At 43.1% G+C, this 19,400-nt stretch overlaps 2 long non-coding RNA genes across 2 annotated transcripts in view; one reads left to right on the top strand and one right to left on the bottom strand.

The window, feature by feature from the left end:
• The window catches only part of LOC142141225 (uncharacterized), a 173,610-nt gene that overhangs the window by 100,018 nt on the left and 54,192 nt on the right, over positions 1–19,400 (bottom strand). The window lies entirely within an intron of this gene.
• The window catches only part of LOC142105442 (uncharacterized), a 41,740-nt gene continuing 36,159 nt past the window's right edge, over positions 13,820–19,400 (top strand). The window contains exon 1 of the long non-coding RNA XR_012679704.1: positions 13,820–14,052. This is a non-coding gene — a long non-coding RNA (uncharacterized LOC142105442). The remainder of the gene's footprint in view (positions 14,053–19,400) is intronic.

Genomic DNA, 19,400 nt, shown 5'->3' with positions numbered 1-19,400 from the left:
GCAAGAGCATGGATGTCCGAAGGATTGACCCAAGAGCATTCTTCAGGACCAAAGCCCTTCCAGTCCACCAGATATTTGATCCAGCCCCTGAATTTCTTGGAGTCAAGAATCTGAGTAATTTTGAACTCCTCTTCTTGTTCAAACTTGGGTGGATGACACAAAGGTATTGCCAAGGAAAACATGAAATCGATTGGAGATGCAGAGAGAGGCAGAGAGTTGCAATTTCAAGCAAACAGGGTTAATGACCCGCTGAATTTTGTAGGGACCGGTGAAACGCAGGGCAAATTTCATAGAAGGAATTTTAAGGCAAATGTTCCAGGTGGAGAGCCACACCCTATCTCCCAGTCTAAGAGCAGAAACTGCCCGGCGCTTCTTGTCAGCAAAACGTTTGTATTGATCAGATGATTTTCTGAGGCAAATCACGACTCGAAACCAGATGGAGGTGACGTTCCATTGGAGAGCACCTACTGCAGGAATCTGGATGGGTGGGAGAGGCGAAAAACTTGGGAAGAAGAGGATGCAGGCCGTAAAAACGGGAAGCATGGAACCAAATGAGAAGCCTTTTTCGAAGGCAAGAAGGAACAAAAGTTTTGCTGGAGAAGTAGAGGAAGAAGACACAGCGGAGGAGAGAAGGCATTTGGGGCCCAAGAACGGGGATGCTCAAAGGGCTGGTTGGAGTCTTGAATGGAATCGAAGGCTCGAGAGAGAGCATCTGCATTCTTGTTCATATGACCTGGTTTGTATGTCACGTGGAGGTTAAAGTGCAAAAAGAATCGTAACTAGCGAGACTGGCGGGGGTTAAGGCACTGAGCAGAATTGAAGGTACAGGAGGTTTTTGAGATCCGTAAAAGATGGTAACTGGATAACGAGCACCTTCAAGGAGAGGGCCAACTTCATGGCCAATAACCCCTTGTCCCCTAAGATGTTATTCCGTTCTGCAGACAAAAATTTGCGAGAATAGAAGGTGTAAGGAAGAATAATATCCAAATTCAAAAAATAGATATTATTAAAAATCTATATATATATATATATATATATATATATATATATATATATATATATATATATATATAAAACCATATAAAGTAATATGCAACAGATGACACAATCCACTGCAGCTAGTCAAGGGCCTATTGCAAAGGCCAAAAAACTATGAATCAAGCACAAACAGAAGAATGGCTGTGCTGTGGAGAGTGACTAATATCCAATTAATATCTAATACTGGAGAATCTCTTAAATAACTTCAAGTTGATGGAAAGGTTCTTCAAAATAAAATCCAAACATATTAATCACATAAAAAAACATATATACAAACAATATGACTTCAACCATAGGACAAATAACCTCTTGACCAAGTTGTTGTAAACCCTTAGTATTGTTCCACCTCCAAAAAATAATAAAATGACCGATAATGATGGAATAGTAAAACTGTAAAACTGAAAGTCAACCACTCCTCGTATTTGTGGATATTAATTCCAAATCATGTGTTCATGGGGGAATGCATAATTCACAAATGTTCCAAATGCAACCGAGGCTAAAAAGATTTTTGAGAGAAAACAGTTCTCACTCCCACTGTGGCATCAACTTCAAGGAAACAAGGCTGGATTGTATCGGGTTGTATGAGGATGGGAGGAGACAAAAAGGCCTTTATGAGAAATCTCAAGGCTTCCAGGGCTTCCAAGGACCAGTTCTTAGTATTAGGCCTTTCCGAGTAAGGGCTGCAATAGGAGCGGCTTTAGTGGACTAGTTTTGGATGAATTGTCTATAATAGTTTGAAATACCCAGGAAGTGCTGGATTGACTATAGCCCGGATGGAAGCGGCCAGTCCAAGTTGGCTGTAACCTTCTCAGGGTCCATTCGGAAACTAGAAACAAAGACAATATATCCGAGGAATGGCATCAAGGAGGCTTCAAAGGATTATTTTTCCAATTTGCAATAGAGCCGATTCCTGCAGAGCCTAGAGAGGACCTCAGAGACGTGAAGATGATGGGAAGATAACAAATTTGTTGAGGTATACCACTACACAGAGCAGAGGAGATCTCCAAATACATCATTTACAAAACTTTGAAAGACGGCTGGGGGATTCTAGAGTCCAAGATACTCGTAATGACCATTGCCGGTGTTCAATGTGGTCTTCCACTCATGGCCTGCATGAATTCTGATGAGGTTGTTGTTACATCTCATGGGAGACTCCTATTAGTCAGAGTTACCACAGGCCTTCCCAAGGTGCGGAGTCTAACGGACCACCCAGTCTCCACCAAGAATCAATGCAAGGCGGAATGGGCTTTGCTGCCGGAGGCCCGCAGGTTGCGGCCCTTAGGTTAGCCCCCTGACGTAATAGGTGAGAGGCTGTAGATGAGAGATCCGGAGAGCAGGCTCATGAAGCGGTAAAGCCCGGCAGGATAATTTAGCTGAAATAGATTAGCACACACCGAAGAATCCTGTCACGTCTCAGTGGAACACCGGGTCGGATAAACTGAAGAGATACCAGCTTCAGGAGAGTCGCAGAGTCGGTTACACTGATACTCAGACCGCAGGATGGACAATAATAATAACCAGGTCAGATACACGGAGGCACAGGTAGCAGAGTAGTCAATATCTGGGTTGGATACACAGGAGCACAGGCAGGGGAATAGTCAGAATCAATAGCGGGTCGGATATACAGGAGAACTGGCTGTAGGGTAATCAGTAAGAATAGCCAGGTCATATACACAGAAGCACGGTCAGAGAGAAATCCAGAAGCAGTGGTCTAAACAGCCAGAGGTCATACACGGAGGAACACCAGGAAGCAGCACAGGGCACACAGAGAGGGAAAGCCAGACGCCAAGCTGTAACTTGTTGCTCTAACACAGGCAGTATGTCAGAGCGTGCAAGATATAGGGGAAGGAATTCCCCGCCTTATGTCACATGAGTGCAGCCACGCGCCGCCAGCCCAGAAGAACAGAGCGGCAGCTGCGATCGAGGACAGGAGCGAGGTACAGGTCTCTTACAGTTGTAAGCCCCACGAAGATCTAAAGATAAAGCAATAAAGTCAATGGTGAACCATTGCAAACGATCAGATGCAGCCCTCTATTCCCTAGCCCCTGATCCTAATGTGAGCCAATCAAAACATATACACTCATCAAAATGGAAACAGAGATGGCGCTACAAATCACAATACTTACACCACTTACACTAATATGTAAGCAAACATAAATGAAGATTAAATAATGCAATCATGTGAGTTTAAAAATAAGGCATTTTTCACTCCAATATGTAATCCGTATATCCGCAACCTCAAATTTTCTCAGGGTCTCCTCCCAAGGATAGTCTATGCAAAATCAAAATCAAACAAACACAATATATCATAGCGCAACTCCGTAAGACTGAAAAATTTATCTGTACGTTTTCTCCCAATAGGTATGTTGAATATATAAGACAATGAATAGGTATTTCGACCATGTAAATCACTCCACACCCTCTAATGAATTCACTTACAAGATGTCAATTATGATTGTATATAAATATGTCCTCCTCACAGAACATGTAGTCTGGATTTCCCACTTGTATTTATTCAAAAGAGGTCAATTACAAGTCAGCGTTGTAAAACATTCATGTTCTCTCCTCAGGAAGATTATAGATTGAATTCCCCATTTGGGTCTGCCTCACTCCATATATAAGAATAAATGCCACCAATAGTGCATTATCCTTTTAACATTTATTCCAATAAAAGATACACAACACAACACTTTAAAAACAAACTTTATCCTCAGCTGGAGACTTAACCACATCTATGAGGGTGGATTCTTACACTAATGTAGATAGAAATTTGCATATAGCAATATAATCCCCTTGCTGGTGTCAGGTAAACCAGCTTTCTTCTTTGCGAGTATCAGGGATAAGTGTACAGTCTTTTTTATGTGTGGTCTCCAACTAATCTAGCCCACTAAGATCTAAGTTGGTGAAAATCTTAGCTCCCTTGATGCAAGCAAAAAGTTCAGTAATTAGCGGAATGGGATAATGATTCTTAATAGTCATTGCATGACCAGGGTAATCAATGCAGAGTTGCAGGGACCCATCCTTCTTATTTACAAAGAAGAACCCTGCTCCTGCTGGAGAGACCAAAGGTGTGATAAAGCCAAGTTGGAGATTCTCCTTAATATAGTCCTTAATATAGTCGGAGCGGACAGGGCTGTGTTTACTGCCATATGGTCCGGTTCTGGGGCTGCCCTATCGACCTTCTGCTGGGCAAAACTCTTACAAGTACTTGCACTACATGTACAAGATATCCCTGTAGAAGCCCTATTGGGTGAAACGTGTAGCAGGAATACATCATTCATACATTTTTCAGCCTTTAGACATTCGTCTATTGATTGTTCTAACAGTTAAACCGCACGGTTGTTTGTTTGTTTTCTGCAGCATAATCAGGAGACACAGCTAACGACCCAATACTATCCGTATGCGCATGCGCAATTTCCAGAGAGCACCTGTGAATGTCTCTTGGTTCTACTTAGACATCTCCCCACTAGGGAGACTAGCTACTTCTTCCGGACACTTGTTTTATTACCCACGATCCCTTCTACGAGTGGGTGGACATACTATATTTCTTCTAAACCGCGAGTCAAAGCCATTTTTAGGATTACATTACATTACTTTGCTGTTTGGGACATTGTTTTATTAAGACATCGGCTCTCTCTTTTTTGGAACAGTTGTTTTTTGGTCTCTATTTTTCCTGGACCCTTTTTATGTTTAGCCATCATCAATTTCATGTGTATATATATATATATATATATATATATATATATATATTGTTTTTTTTTTCCCTTGCAGGTAGTTATTTATTTTGGAATATACCAATGCTGCAGGAATTTATGTATATTATACATTATATATCCTTAAGTCCGGACCTGGATATTTTAGCCCCCTGTGGGGAGTTTGATTAAATATATTGTTTTTAAATGTTTAATGCACTGTACAAATTTATCTTTGCGCCTGGGAGTGTATATGTTTTCTGTTGTTATATATTTGGAGAAGAGGACCCACCTCCATAACACTGCATAACAACATATTAACGATTAGTGATTCCATTTGGTGTTCTATTCTGCCTAGGGGTCGCGTTTATCCCCTTTCTCTACCTGAGACACAAGCCATGGCCGACTATATTAAGGAGAATCTCCAACTTGGCTTTATCACACCTTTGGTCTCTCCAGCAGGAGCAGGGTTCTTCTTTGTAAATAAGAAGGATGGGTCCCTGCGACTCTGCATTGATTACCGTGGTCATGCAATTACTATTAAGAATCATTATCCCATTCCGCTAATTTTGCGTACAGTACACTCAAAATAGTCAGAAACAGGTCTTGATGAATCAGGCCCTATATATGTGTGTGTATATAGTGGTCAAAGTGGATATTCAGAAGTGGCATACCACCGTTTATGTGGTGGTCGAGTACTGATGGGAATCGTTCCCTTACCTTGTCCTCCAGACACGAGTCAGGTTCTTTTCCGTTCGGATATCCGGTGGTCAGGAGATAAATACTTCAATGAAAGGGACAAGGATTGGTCAAACAACGCGGGTTTATTGAGAATGCGGTAAGGATAGTTTCGGTAAGATACCGCGCCACTGACCCCTTCAGCTCAATAGTAATGACAAAATAATGCGTCTGATCAGCATAGAGCACAATAGCATTTAACATATGACATACACCTGGTGAGTATAAGGCAGAATAACGATAACATCTTCAATGCACATTGTCTAATATGGCACACTGGTAATCACAGTTACTACTTTCAAGTTAGCAATATCTGACTGGGGATGATGCAATAACCTTCAGTAATAACCCATCAAGACTCTTACGGTCACTACCACGCCCACTAGAGGGCTCCTTCTTATTCAGGTGTTTGGGGTACCGTGCTATTCTCTATGGGTCAGGCGCCCCACTTTTAGCATCTACTGCTGAGTTAACTTGAATTGCCACGGTACCACTAACACTGAATGTCACACCTTCAATATTAATAAATCAATTCTTAGGTAAATCACATAACATTAACATCATCTAAACATTTCGTGCACCAATATTATCCCGGGTAACGTTACCATATTTTCCACTCAGTCCTGGGCTGACCTGTGCACAGGAATTTGGTAGTGTTCCAATGTCCTGCAGAGGTTTCCATCAAGGGTTAAGTATTATAGTAGAAAGCAGGGCTGTTGCTCATTTCAGCCACAAGATGGCGCTGTTCTCTCAACAGTCAATGAATCTCTATCAGCACATGTGCTCTGCAACAGGCGCTGTTCTCTCAACAGTCAATGAATCTCTATCAGCACATGTGCTCTGCAACAGGGTATGGTGTCCAGATATCAGCACACACACAGGATATAGCTGAAACGACCGTCTTAATTGTTCCCTGCAGCCTGTGTAAAGGTATGATGTAGGGGAAAAGCTCTCACAATCCTTCCTTGTACAAGAATGCAATGTCAGTTTTGGATAGATTCTCTCATCACTCTTCCCTCTGACACTGGGGTGTGTGCAGTACACTGCAGGCTAGGGTTTTACCTTGAGATGGTTCTGCAGTTAGTGGAGACTGTCTTTGGCACCCCGCTGCGTGTCCCCAGCTGTTCTCTGTCCGCTTTGCTGGCAATGTCACAGTTCTGGCAGCAGCTCACTCTAGTCTCAGCTCGGCTGCACGTCCTCCCCCTTGTTCCTTCTACCATGCTGCTCTCTCTTTTTCCTCCTTCCTGCACATCCTCTTCCTGATAGTCCCCCAGCCAATCAGGGCCTTCATCCTCCTCCTGTCAATCACTCCTGGGCACAAGTTTTCAGGAGCACAATTAACCCCTTGTAGCCCTGCATTTTAAAAGTGTTTATGCACTCCTCTGTGCTGTTCAACAGGGCTTTGGGGTACTACATTCACCCCCGCTTTTTCAGGTGCGTGCCCTCACGCATTAAGACATAAAGGTGGTTGTTCTTTATCAACTCAAATCACACATTTACAACAGTTATAATGGCAAACATGTCCAATGACAGCAGTTTTAATATACATTATATACAACAGTTTCAGTAGATCTCTAATCCTGATACCGCCAATAGTAGCTCGAAAGGGTCAGTGGGCAGCTGAGGCAAAGTCCCTTCGCCATCATCTGGCTCTTTGTCCCAGTCATCCCTTGATGTTTCTTCTGGCCCTTAGTCTGGCCTTGGGCGGAGTTTGATATGGGTTCGGCCGTAATCACATACGGGTTCAACTTCCACTTGGGATCCAGCTTACTCCGGGGTCGATTATTCTTCTTGAGGATGATGCTCCTTTCTGGCAGCCAACAGGCCTGCGCATCCCTGTCATAGTTTTTCTTATGCCGTTTGTAGAAGAACGGAGGAGGGCGCCTGCACTGGACAGGTCTCTGCTGAGAGGACACTTCCTCTGCTCTCAATTCCTCGCTCACTTGCTCTGCACTTACTTCTCCACCAGATTCTGCAGCATTCTCTCCTCTTGGCCGGTAGAAATGTCTGCGGAACCTTCGTTGGTAGGGTGCAAATCTGCTTACTTTTACTGGTACACCACCAGGGCCAGTCACGTTTGCTGCCTCGGCAACCTTATCTCCGTCCACAACATCAAATTCCACAGTCTCCCCGTCTCCAACACTGCGGAGAAACTTGCGTGGGTTATTTTGCTTTATTGCTGTCTGGTGGACAAAGACATCTTCTTTGGTGTCATTTCTGTTGATGAAGCCATATCCATTCCGCACATTAAACCATTTGACAGTGCCCAAAACCTTTACAGTGGACTTTTGATAACCTTGTAGGAGCCGAACAGTATGTTGAAAGGCCTGATGACCGGGGGACGCCGCTTGGGTTAATTTACCCTTCAAAGTCGCCACTAGCTCATCTGGGCATCTTTGCAGCACATTCATCCCCAGGATGATGGGGGCTATGTTCCCTTCACAGGGGGCGGTGACAAGACAGCCTTGTCTTGGCAACAAGGTCGCTCCGATGTGGATGTCCGCTTCCCAATACCCTTCACACGCAATCTCGAGGCCGTTACTGGCAGTCAGCTGCAGCCAGGTTGGGGGTGGTGATAACAGCTGCTCTTTGCCCCAATACTTGTGGAATGTAGGGAGCCGGATGGTCGTAATCTGCGACCCCGTGTCAAGCATAGCCAGGGTCTCCACTCCATTAATTGTAACGGATAAAGTGGGACATTGTCCGATGAACTGAGGCCTCCAGTTTTCTGGATCGGGATCTATTCCCAGGGCTCGCCCCGAGATTCGGCCTCAATTCTCGGGGTGTCGGAGTTTAAATGTTCGTTTTGGTCGCAGTTTCGTTCTATGTGTCCTATCCCATGGCACCGGCGGCATATCGGGCGCCCTTGACTATCAAATTGGTTGGGCAATCGCCGTACATACTCGTGAGGTGGTTCACACCTGCCTCGGGCTGGTCTTTGTCTTTTGGGCCTCCACTTGGGTTCCTCGTAGGTGGGTGCCGGTGGCCTCGCCATTTGGCGCATCTCTCGCTGGATTTCTGCCATTCCGACGGCCAGCTCCTCCATTTGCTTTTTGAGCGTTTGCGTTGGGTCTCCGGTGGGATACTGACCACTCTGTATTACCGATTCTTGGGCCCGTGTTGATTTTTCTGTGCTGCTTGCTATGGCTCCCGTCGAGCTTTCGCTTTCTCTGAAGCCCACTAATTCTGGGTATTCTTCCTCCCTTCCCCGTTGGTTACTGACAATGGTGATGGCGGTCTCTTTAAACTCTCGGAAGGTTTTGCCTGGCATCTGTGCTTTCATCAATCGTAGCTGAATCTTAACAGTTTCTTGGGCGACTCCTTCTACGAACTGTACGGTCAGGGCTTCGTCCGCGTTTCATACTTCCTCTTTGTCCACTGTCTGAATGGCTCTTAGCATCTCTTGTAGGCTCAGGGCATAGTCCCGCAGTGTCTCGTTCGGTTGTTGCTTGCGAGCATATAATTTCATCTTCAACTCCGGAAGAGTTCTTTTCTCAAACTTTGTGGAATTTTTTTTAAAACTTGTGCCGCTTCTTTCTTGTCGTCCATCGGTCATGAGATTACTTCTCTGAGCGCTGACCCTGTGAGTTGCCCTATTAAGATCTCCACTTTCTGCTGTTCATTCAACGGGTATAGCCAGAACATGGATTCCAGTTTGTTCTCGAATTCTGTGAATTAAGTCTTCTGTAGCTTGTCGTCGTCTCCGCTGTAGTTCGGGAGCCATGGGGTAGGGTTATGGGCACATTTGGTGTTGCTGCTGTGGTAGCCTGTTCTGGGTTTTGCGGCCCTGCCGGTTGCTGATCCATTTTTCACTGAGGGTACTACTCTCCTGATGCACTCGGATCCTGTTCGGTTTGACGCCAAAGTTTATGTGGTGGTCGAGACGGATGGGATTTCCTTTCCTTACCATGTCCTCCAGACACGAGTCAGGTTCTTTTCTGTTCGGATATCCGGTGGTCAGGAGATAAATACTTCAATGAAAGGGACAAGGATTGGTTAAACAACTTGGGTTTATTAAGAATGCGGTAAGGATAATTTTGGTAAGCCACAGTGCCACTGACCCCTTCAGCTCAATGGTAATGACAAAATAATCGTTTGATCAACATAGAGTACAATAGCATTTAACATATAATATACACTTGGTGAGTATAAGGCACAATAGCGATAACATCTGCAATATCAATAAATCAATTTTTAGGTAAATCACTTAACATTAACATTCATCTAAAACATTTGGTGCACCAATATTATCCCTGGTAACGTTACCATATTTTACACTCAGTCCTGGGTTGAACTGTGCACAGGAATTTTGTAGTGTTTAAATATCCTGCAGAGGTTTCCAGAAGGGTTAATAATCCCGATTAAGTCTCTGTACTTTCTCTCTAAAAGGTAGATGTTAAACTGTAGGCAGTGTTAAAGATTATAACAAAACACAGGACTGTTGCTCAATTCAGTCACAAGATGGCGCTGTTCTCTAATCACTCTTCCCTCTGACGCTGGGGTGTGTGCAGTACACTGCAGGCTAATATTTTACCTTGAAAAGGTTTTGCAGTTCGTGGAAACTGTGTTGGACGCCCCACTGTGTGTCTCCAGCCGTTCTCCAGCCGTGTGTGCTGGCAATATCACGAATTCCAGCAGCAGATCAGTCTCTCATGTCAGCTTCCCCTTTCTTGTTGCTATGTCACACACTCCTCCTTCCTGCACATCCTCCTGGGTACGTGCTTTCAGTTCAACTGTCAACTGTCATTCCCACTGTGTCTTTATCAGCCTCTAGTAACCCCTTGTAGCCCTGCATTTTAAAAGCGTTTATGCACTTCCTCTGTGCTGTTTAATAGGGCTTTGGGGCACCACATTAAGGTGCTAGGCAGATGTAAAACTTATGTTTACAAGCATTATGTGTGGCTGTACCTTCCTACTTGACTTCTTTCCTTGCCTTACTCTCGCTGCTGCGATGACACAGGGTTACGGCTGCTTGTTGCCTTTGGAGTCAGGGCGCAAAGGGATTTATCCATTTTTTCCTCTAAAATGTGAGCTGCTGGTGCTGCTGGGTGTGTGAGTTTCTCCACTGGTCTCTCTATTCTTTCTTTCTTTTTCAATTTTCCCACTCCACCTGTTTTTAATTTACCGCTGCTTATGTATGCTAACATTGTGGTTTCTTTCCTGTCTTACAGACCACCGGACCCCGCTGCAGATTTGGGTGATGGTACACTTAGATGTCCAATGGGCTGAGTTGCATAGGGCAGCAGGGGACACCTTTCCGTTTCCGGGGTCAGTAGTGGTCTATGGGAGAGGTAAAAGGGGTTTACGATGGTCTGGGTTTAGGGTGCTCTTGGAGAGTGACATGGGATGGCCCATATCTTGGTGATACATTCAGGGAAATGATTTGGGCCACTGTGAATTCATGGACCTGATGTTATTGCTGCAATCTGACCTAGATTGGGTCCATGCCTTCTGGCCTGCCCTTCTCCTATGCTGGTCCCATGTACTGCCTAGAAGGGTCTGGAGTTTCTTTGTAATCAGGAAGATAGTTTGATAGTTTGTCCTGTGTTGTCCCGGTTCATGTGCCCTTTAGGAGGCTGGCAAATGGATCACCCCTGCCCATCCCTCTATAGGTCGTTTAGAGTTCGATTGAGCGATGAGGGCCCTGGCTTTGTTTGTAGGAGACATGTAGGAGTTTAGCATAGGTAGGTAGGTTTGGTGGCAGGCCAAGGCTCTTAGAGATCCGGGCGTGGCCGGAAGACGCAGCACAGTCGACGGCCAGTGGTTGGGGCGCACATTATGGTAGTGGGCACAGTGAACCCGCCTCTCTTCTAGTAATTCAGCTATAGTCTTGGAACCGGTACCGTTCCTGTGGGTTGCCCTGTGGTTGCTTTCCGTCTAGCCCAGAGGATGGGTGGGTTCTGTAAGCCTGGGATGCGGTGTGCCACTAAGGTAGATATGTGTGCACGGGGTGTGATTGATTGAACCCCACTTGAACTCAGGGGCTTGATTGGTTGTCCCCTAGTCGATGAGGTCCCAATGGTTAATATTGGGACAGTTGGGGTTTGCCTGGCAGACATCAGACTGACTGCTCTCTTCTCCACCACCATATTTAAATAAATTATTTAAACTTGCCACACTCAGGTCTCGTGTCAGTTATTTAAGGTTATAGTTAAGGGTAAGAAGGTAAAGGAAGAGTATATAAAATTTATACTCTTTAGCAGAACTGAAAGAGTAATCATGGGCAATCTATTTTTGATCTATGGTTCATATCTGAAAATTAAATTTTTGGGGATTAATGGTCTTTTAAGGGTACAAACAAGTTTTTATATATATATGTCTGCAGTATGAGATAAACTTAAAATAGTGTTCTGTTTATCACTATGTGAAGGGCAACAGTCCTCCGAGCCTTCACCTGCGGCCCCCTGCTCCTTCCTGCTCTATTGTCAGATTTGTTTGTTGTAGCTTGCAACTCTTGTTTAAAATTCCTGCTCATATGTTAGTGCAGATATTTCTCCTTGAATAAATGTATTTTTTAAATTTATTATTGAGATAAAGGGTAATGTTCAGCCCTTTTGAAGGTTAGAGGGCTGCCCAGGCGTCCCCTGAAGGGTATATAGTTGTCTATCACAGCTCTACACTTACACCAGTTTGCATAATGTTTAGTCCATCCAGCATTTGGCTAAAGTGCAATGAATAAATAAATCATACTTGCCTACTTTTTTGTTTTTGGTTCCGGGAGGTCGAGGTGCAGGTGGGCGTATGGGGGTGGGGCTCGGAAAATTGTGTCACTAAACCCTGCCCCCTAAGCGGTCATAGTCATTTTGCTATCACCAACAGGGCCAGGGCCGGAATTGATGTGTGATTCGCGTCACTAAGCCCCACCCCCTCCATGTAATTTACCAATCTGTCCGGGATCCAGGAGGTTGCTCTGCTCTCCCGGGAGACCAGGAGGATTCACAGAAATTCGGGAGTAGGCAACTATGAAATAAATACTAATGTTTCTCATAGTGAGCAATAGATCCTGTAATAGAGGTCTGTTTCATTTGTGTTCACCATCCAGTGAATGTTGACAAACCAGTTATATTGTAGTACAGTCAGGTATGCACACATATTGTAATAATAAACAACAATTTGGAATGACCTACTTACCTTATAATATTAGATATACTATAGATTGTGTATACCTCATTAAAGATATTGTAGACACACGTTTATAAGAGGTACCAAGATATACTGAAGGAGGGGGCCATGGGTATATTTAGTAACTGATATTATTAGTAAATGTAAATCCAATTTATTGAGGGGCCATTCATCTAACTTGGTTCAGTATATAATGATAAATAAATAATGTAAAGTAATATTTACATGGTACATTTATATTGCATCAATAAATGGTATACTTTAGCTGCTTTTAGCTGTGTTTCCGTTTCCTTAATTGAAATTACCAGTAAAACAGTATATGTTGCACACACTATCCCCATTGCATTGTTGTGTCTGTGACATCCCTCAGCAGCACTTGATGTCACCTTACCTATTTATTTTTTGACCGGACATGATCTATCTCTTAAGTCCACAGCAGAACTCTTACTAATGTTTATTTCTAGTGATCTATCAAGGTGGAGCAATTGCATACTTACCAAGCTTTTAAAAATTCTATCCGGGAGATGGGGGGCGTGGTTGGCGGGCGGATGGGCGTGGCTGGAGGGCGGGACATGGTGAATCGCGTCATTTTGGCCCTGCCCTCTGCGACACAGGGGGCGGGGCCAAAATGACGCCCACGCCCCCCTGACAGCAAGATGCCATTTGCGGGATATTTGCCTCCCCTCCCCGAATTTCGGGAGTCTCCCGGACATTCCGGGAGAGTTGGCAAGTATGAGCAATTGTAGATGCAAAAGTATGGCTAATCTGCAAATACAGCTTCCCATCGGACACAGTGTTTAGGAAATCTGACATCAACTAGGAACCATTACAGATAGTCCCAGCCTTTCTGATTCTAGTGTAGTTCTTGGAACTAAGTTGACTGGCTCAGCTGCCTTACACACTGGAATTTATGATTTCTTTTTACATTATAGTACTTTATCAACCGCTATGAAAAATTATATTATTTATTAAACTAAGCAAATCATGTTTTGTATCATTCAATGTTATATCCAACAAACGTGCTCTTTTAGATATAATAAGTTGTTTCCTTTAAATTAACAAAATGCAAATCACTTAGCATAGTTTTTGTTTGGAAATCTCACTGTAACACACAGGACAGATCAGCAATAAGGAAATAACAATGTTAGTCATGAGCTGCCTGTCTCCGCTGTACTAGTGTACATAAGGGCATGTCAAAAGGCGTATGCAAGAGGGTGGGGAAAATGTTCAGATTAGAATCTGCCTCCTCTGTCAAAGCACATTGAAACAAGAGAGCTTTGTTTTTTATACTGTGACCTAAAAGTTAATGAAACAATTTTTCATGCACTACTACAAAACAAACGAAGTGGAGACAAGGGATTCTGTTGAACAATTGGTTTGATATCCTGATGTTCTGTTACAGTTCCTGATCCCGAACAAAGTTCCTATGCTTGATGCAGCTCAGGCTAAATGGAGCCGTCATGTAAGTCACTGCACAAGGCTCTTGCATTGCATTGCGAAGTGTTGCCTGATTGTTTTGCTACCAGTTGATGAATGACAGTGCTGTTTGTAAGCTAACATGCATCACACTAAGGTTTACATAGTTGCCTAGTTATTTGTTTTCTTTCTGTGACTGTTTATGAAACTTTAATTTCAGTGCTAACTTTCTTGCAGTGAAAGGTGAAGTATTTTATTGTTAATCCTCAGTGAATAAGCTACGTCATTGATTTAACAAAATGTACTATTGTTTATTACAGTTATCAACAGAACTATAAATTGTGACTGACACTTGACTACTACAATAAAATCTGATTTCATTCTGGTTAATGACTATCTGTACCTTGACACAGACAGCAATGTAGGGTTATTTTATCAACATTAGTAGGACTGGATGAAAAACTGTACCTGGCTCAGACAAGCATATGTCTAAACCTAATTGAAATACATTTTTACAGGAGTAGTTTGCACATTATTTAACTAATTATTTTAGAAATACTTAATGTGGAAAATTGGATTGTTCAAACACTTCTTGCCTTATGCATACAGTACTTGAAAACCAGGAACAAATATGAAACTTTATTTACAAAGAAATACAAATGTAACTGTTTCTGAAAATAAATCTTACAGCGAACCGTTATATATGCACCTTTTGGAGGTGTTCTTGTGTTTGGCGTTTCTGTTACTTATGTATTCAGCCCCAGAAACTGGATATTTTACAGACAGAAACTTCACCTCTCCCTTTATATTCATCGTTAGCTATTTATATAGCGCCACTAATTCCGCAGCGCTGTGCAGAGTACTCACATCAGTCCCTGTCCCATTGGAGCTTAAAGTCCTAAATTCCCTAACATACACACACACACACACACACACACACACACACACATACACACACAACTAAGTTCAATTTGATAGCAGCCAATTAAGTTACTAGTAAGTTTTTGGAGCGTGGGAGGAGATCAGAGCCCCCGGAGGAAACCCATGCAAACACAGGTAGCAGCTTCTCCATTTTCTCAGCATTCCTGGGCTCAGGTGGTATGAAAGTACCACTGAGGTAGGGGATTAACAGCAAAGACCAGTTTGTTTTATATGGCCCAATTTGTGTCCTCCAGGACAATTTTCAGTGGTACGGAGAAACCCCATCTAGTATCATGTATGGGAACTATTCACGTCCCATGCTCTGCAGGGTGCATCAAGGAATAGGCAGAATTTATATATTATGTTATAGGAAGTTATAGGAAGGTAATAAACATGTGCTTAAAAAAGGTTAGGAAGCTTGCACTACAGCATCCAGACCATATAGCCTTAAATAATGTTGGCTTAGAACAGTTAATGCTGCAGCCATGGTCTCAGAAGTGTTTTATCTATTACAATTGTTGCAAGAATATACTTCCGATTGCAAGCCAAACAATCCTAGTTTGATACCCTAATTATCATGCACTGGTCCAACCTATATTGCAGATTTACAGCATTCAACTCTTTTACAAATCCTATTTTTATCCCGTTCTTTACCTCTTCCACTGAACCAGCTCCTGGGTATCCTTTACTTCAACAGACTCAATCCCATTCTCACTAATTTATGAACTTTTAAAGCCATTCATCTCTTCTTTAATAACATCACTATCTCACTTCATACATTGCTCAAGCACATCTGGTACCTTTCCCTCCCATTTCAAACATGCAGTAATAAAACCAATTCTTGGCCACCTTTGATCCTACCAAACCTAAACGCTTCAGATTAATCTCTGGACGTCCATTTGCCTCTAAGCAGCTTGAGAAGGTTGTGTGCTTTTCTTTCATCAACTCTAATAAACGCTTTGATCCTTATCACCCTGACTTAATACTGCCCATTCCACATGTCCCAGCATCTCTTTTCTGTTCTTATTGTGCTTCATCTTACTGCAGTTTTAGATACAATAGACCACACTAAACTGCTTCAGTCGCTGCCTGCAGGGGGTGAAAGTGGAGAACACAATCCTGGAACTGATCCCTTTTAGTGTGCCTTCAGTGTTTCCAATTACTTGTCCTCATATGCCCGTCTGAGGGTGTGTCCCAAGGTTCTGTGTTTAGTTTTTTACTAGAGTTGTGTTGTAATGTCAGATTAGCTCTGATCAATGTATTTTACCTTCATAGTTCATGTATATAAAAATGTCAACTTTGGATTCCCATATTGGCGTGTGGCAATGTAGTGTTGGGTACAGGTTCATTCAGTATGCTATGGGCCCTATGCTGGTATGGGGATATAATAAACGGGGCACAGGCTAGGGTAAAAAGGTATAGGTTGGTATAATGATGTGTACAGCAGGTGATATTATTATGCTATAATGTATCACACACTGGTTTAATGCGTTGGGCATAGGCTAGTATGGATTTAGGCAGAGTCACGCAGGCTGTATATTAATGGTGCAAAGGCTGCTATAATGAGGACAAAAGCTAATGTCCTAATGGATAAATACGCTGGTATAATGTGGTGCCATGCTGGGGACAAGCTGGTGTAATGTACTTAGCAGAGGCTGGTTTAATCGGGTGTGGGTCATCGGGTGATATAATGTGGTGATGGCACTACAACCAGTAGTCCCTTAGGTTTCCTTCCCACACAATCCTCCCTTATTTGCCATATTTGGGACTGACTTTCTCCCTGTTTGTTTTCTTTTGGTTGTGTTTGAGGATGTGGCTTGTGGGATGCTCTCTGATCATAGTCTGCTGGCCAGTATCCAACCCGACTACTCGGGCTCATCTCACTTCTGGGCTGACCTCAGACATGCACTAGCTAAGTCTTAGTCTCTGAAATCGCTGGCTGATCCATTAAAGAACCCCAGACAGGAGCATACCCACTTGATTATGCTGACAGAACTCTCAGAGAGCAGGTTACTTGTGTCCATGCTTCTCTCTGCACTTTCCAGACTGCAGCTGCACCAGCAAATACTTCCTTCCCCTTCAACCACATCCCCGGTTCTCAACACCACTCCCTGGAGCCTATTCTTCCCATACTTTCTCTTCCTAGGAACTGGTAACATTGTTTGAAAAGCTGTTATGTAATTGATTGGCTTTGTTTACTTGTTACGCTATTAGTTAGAAAGCCCCCAAGCTGGCTCACACTAAAATTGGGCTTCTTAGCAGTGTTTTCATAATGACTGTGACGTTTCTTGTATATAAACATCTTATACATGGTTAGTCAGTAGTTGCTAAAATTAAAAGAAAAGTGTTTTGCAGCATTGTAGTGTTTGGGCCAGCTTCAAGCAACATGTGGCTTTTAAGCTATAATGCTACTGCAAGTCCCAGCCTTTCATTTGCGGATCCTCTGGGACTTATAATTCCACAACAGGTTAAAGAGCCACAGGTTGACTGCTCCATTCTATGTAAAGCAATATCATAAATGCATAAAGTCAACAAGAAATATACCATACCATTTCTTTACTGTTACTATTATTGTTTATTTATAAGGCGTCACAAAAATCTGAGGTGCAGTACAGTGGGGACCTAGAGCATGTAATAAAGACATAACTCCAAGTAGTTGAGGTTCGTTATACTAAACCGCAGCTGCAACTCAGGAAACAGCGGAGATGATAAAGGATGGTCAGACAAAAGTCAAGGTCAGGGGTCACTAGCAGGAAGAGTAATCAGGAAACACGCCAAAGGTCAAGGTCACAGGCAGAACAGCAAAATCCGAGGAACAGGCCAAAGGGTCATGGTCAAAAGCAGGCAGGCAGGGTCCAATAAACAGACAGAGGGTCACAACAAATAATCAGCAATCCAAGGGTCCAAAAGCAGGTCAGCACAGTACAACAACTGGGACGCTATAACTGGCAGGGAGGCTAAGCCCTCCCTGCCATTAAATACTAATGGCAGCCAATCAGAGCCTAGCTCTGCAAGTATCCACAGCCCAGCATAATAATTAATGAATTAACTTATTTAGCCCGCAGGCTGGTGTGGAGGCTTGCGCATGTGCCCGGCTTCCCTCCATCGCCGGGACGTGGCGCTGAACAACAATCATCCGACCGTCGGGTCATGCCCGGAAGTGACGTCCCGGTCGTCAAGGGGAGCAGAGGAAGCGAGTCGCGGCGGCAGTGAGTACCGCCGCGGCTCATAACATAGGGCCCTGCTCACCCTGTGGGTTTACAATCTAATGGGGAGAGTTGAGGGTGACACGGAGTGAAAATATTACTATAAGGAGGCTACTGTAGTGGTGGGGGGGGGGGGGGGGTAGGCTTTGATGACCAAATGGGATTTTAGGAGCTTGGGAGTGTATTCTACAGCTGTGGAGCTGCACGGGAGAAGTCTAAGAGACAGAAGTGTGATGTGGTTATCAGTGGAAACTGGTGGTCAACTGTTGTCTGAATTTTCTGAATCTTATGAAATGTGGTTTCCTGCATAAAATGGCATTATTTCATATGAAAAACACTCACCATCAGTTAACATCTGTTCTATATTAAGTACATGTTCCCCTTTTATATCACGACTGATCGTGCTTATGGAATACATAGTTTTCATTTGCGGTTCATTTTAGCCTAAGGTTAAATATAATGTAGTTAGTTGACATACAATTTTATGTAGGTATTGAAACTAACTTGTATATAGTTAAATATGCTGACAATTCAGCTGTTGGTTTTAAAATACTTGAGCAACGATCCTTAATACTTCTGTATTTTTCCACTGCTGTCATTTTTGACATGATGCAATCAACATCTACAATATGTTTGTTTCCAACTATACTTTCAATGTTTCTTATTTCTTTCTTGTACAGCTCTGTTAGTTACTACAAGGTGTCATGGTTATACCTTGATCATAATTGTTCTATAAATAGTGGCCCTCATTCATTAAGGCACGCAAAATGAACCTATTGGGCCTGTCAGAGTTACACCCCAATAGTGTAACTTATCAGTTCTGGTACCTGTGCAATAAATGGGTTATCGATCGATAGGAAAGAGACACACTCAGTCTTTTGCAGGGCTGAATGAGAATCAATTCTGACTGCCCTATAGTCAGACCGCTTTATTTATACATGAAAAGTGTGCTCGCAGGCACATTTGTTATCTAGAAATTATTGCATGTTCACAGTGAAATTGGACATAGTATCAGCAGAAAAGAGTCTATACATCTTTTTGTTTAGTCACTGCTCAAGATGTCAAGGCCTGTAACTGCTTATCTCCAAGGATAGTTCATTGTCTTCATTTTCACCACGGGCTCTGGGCGTATTGTAAAACAGATATTCCTTTCTGATATCTGGATTGTTTGACATATAGCTCAGCATATTCACATGAGAAAGAAACAGAAAAAACACCTGTGTCAGTAATATATTCAGGAAAACAAAGAAAAGCAACTTTCATTTTA

This window comes from Mixophyes fleayi, chromosome 1 (genome assembly GCF_038048845.1).
Source record: "Mixophyes fleayi isolate aMixFle1 chromosome 1, aMixFle1.hap1, whole genome shotgun sequence".
Classification (NCBI taxonomy): domain Eukaryota; kingdom Metazoa; phylum Chordata; class Amphibia; order Anura; family Limnodynastidae; genus Mixophyes; species Mixophyes fleayi.
The sequence above is the reverse complement of the archived record's forward strand: the minus strand, read 5'-3'. Positions and strand labels throughout refer to the sequence as shown.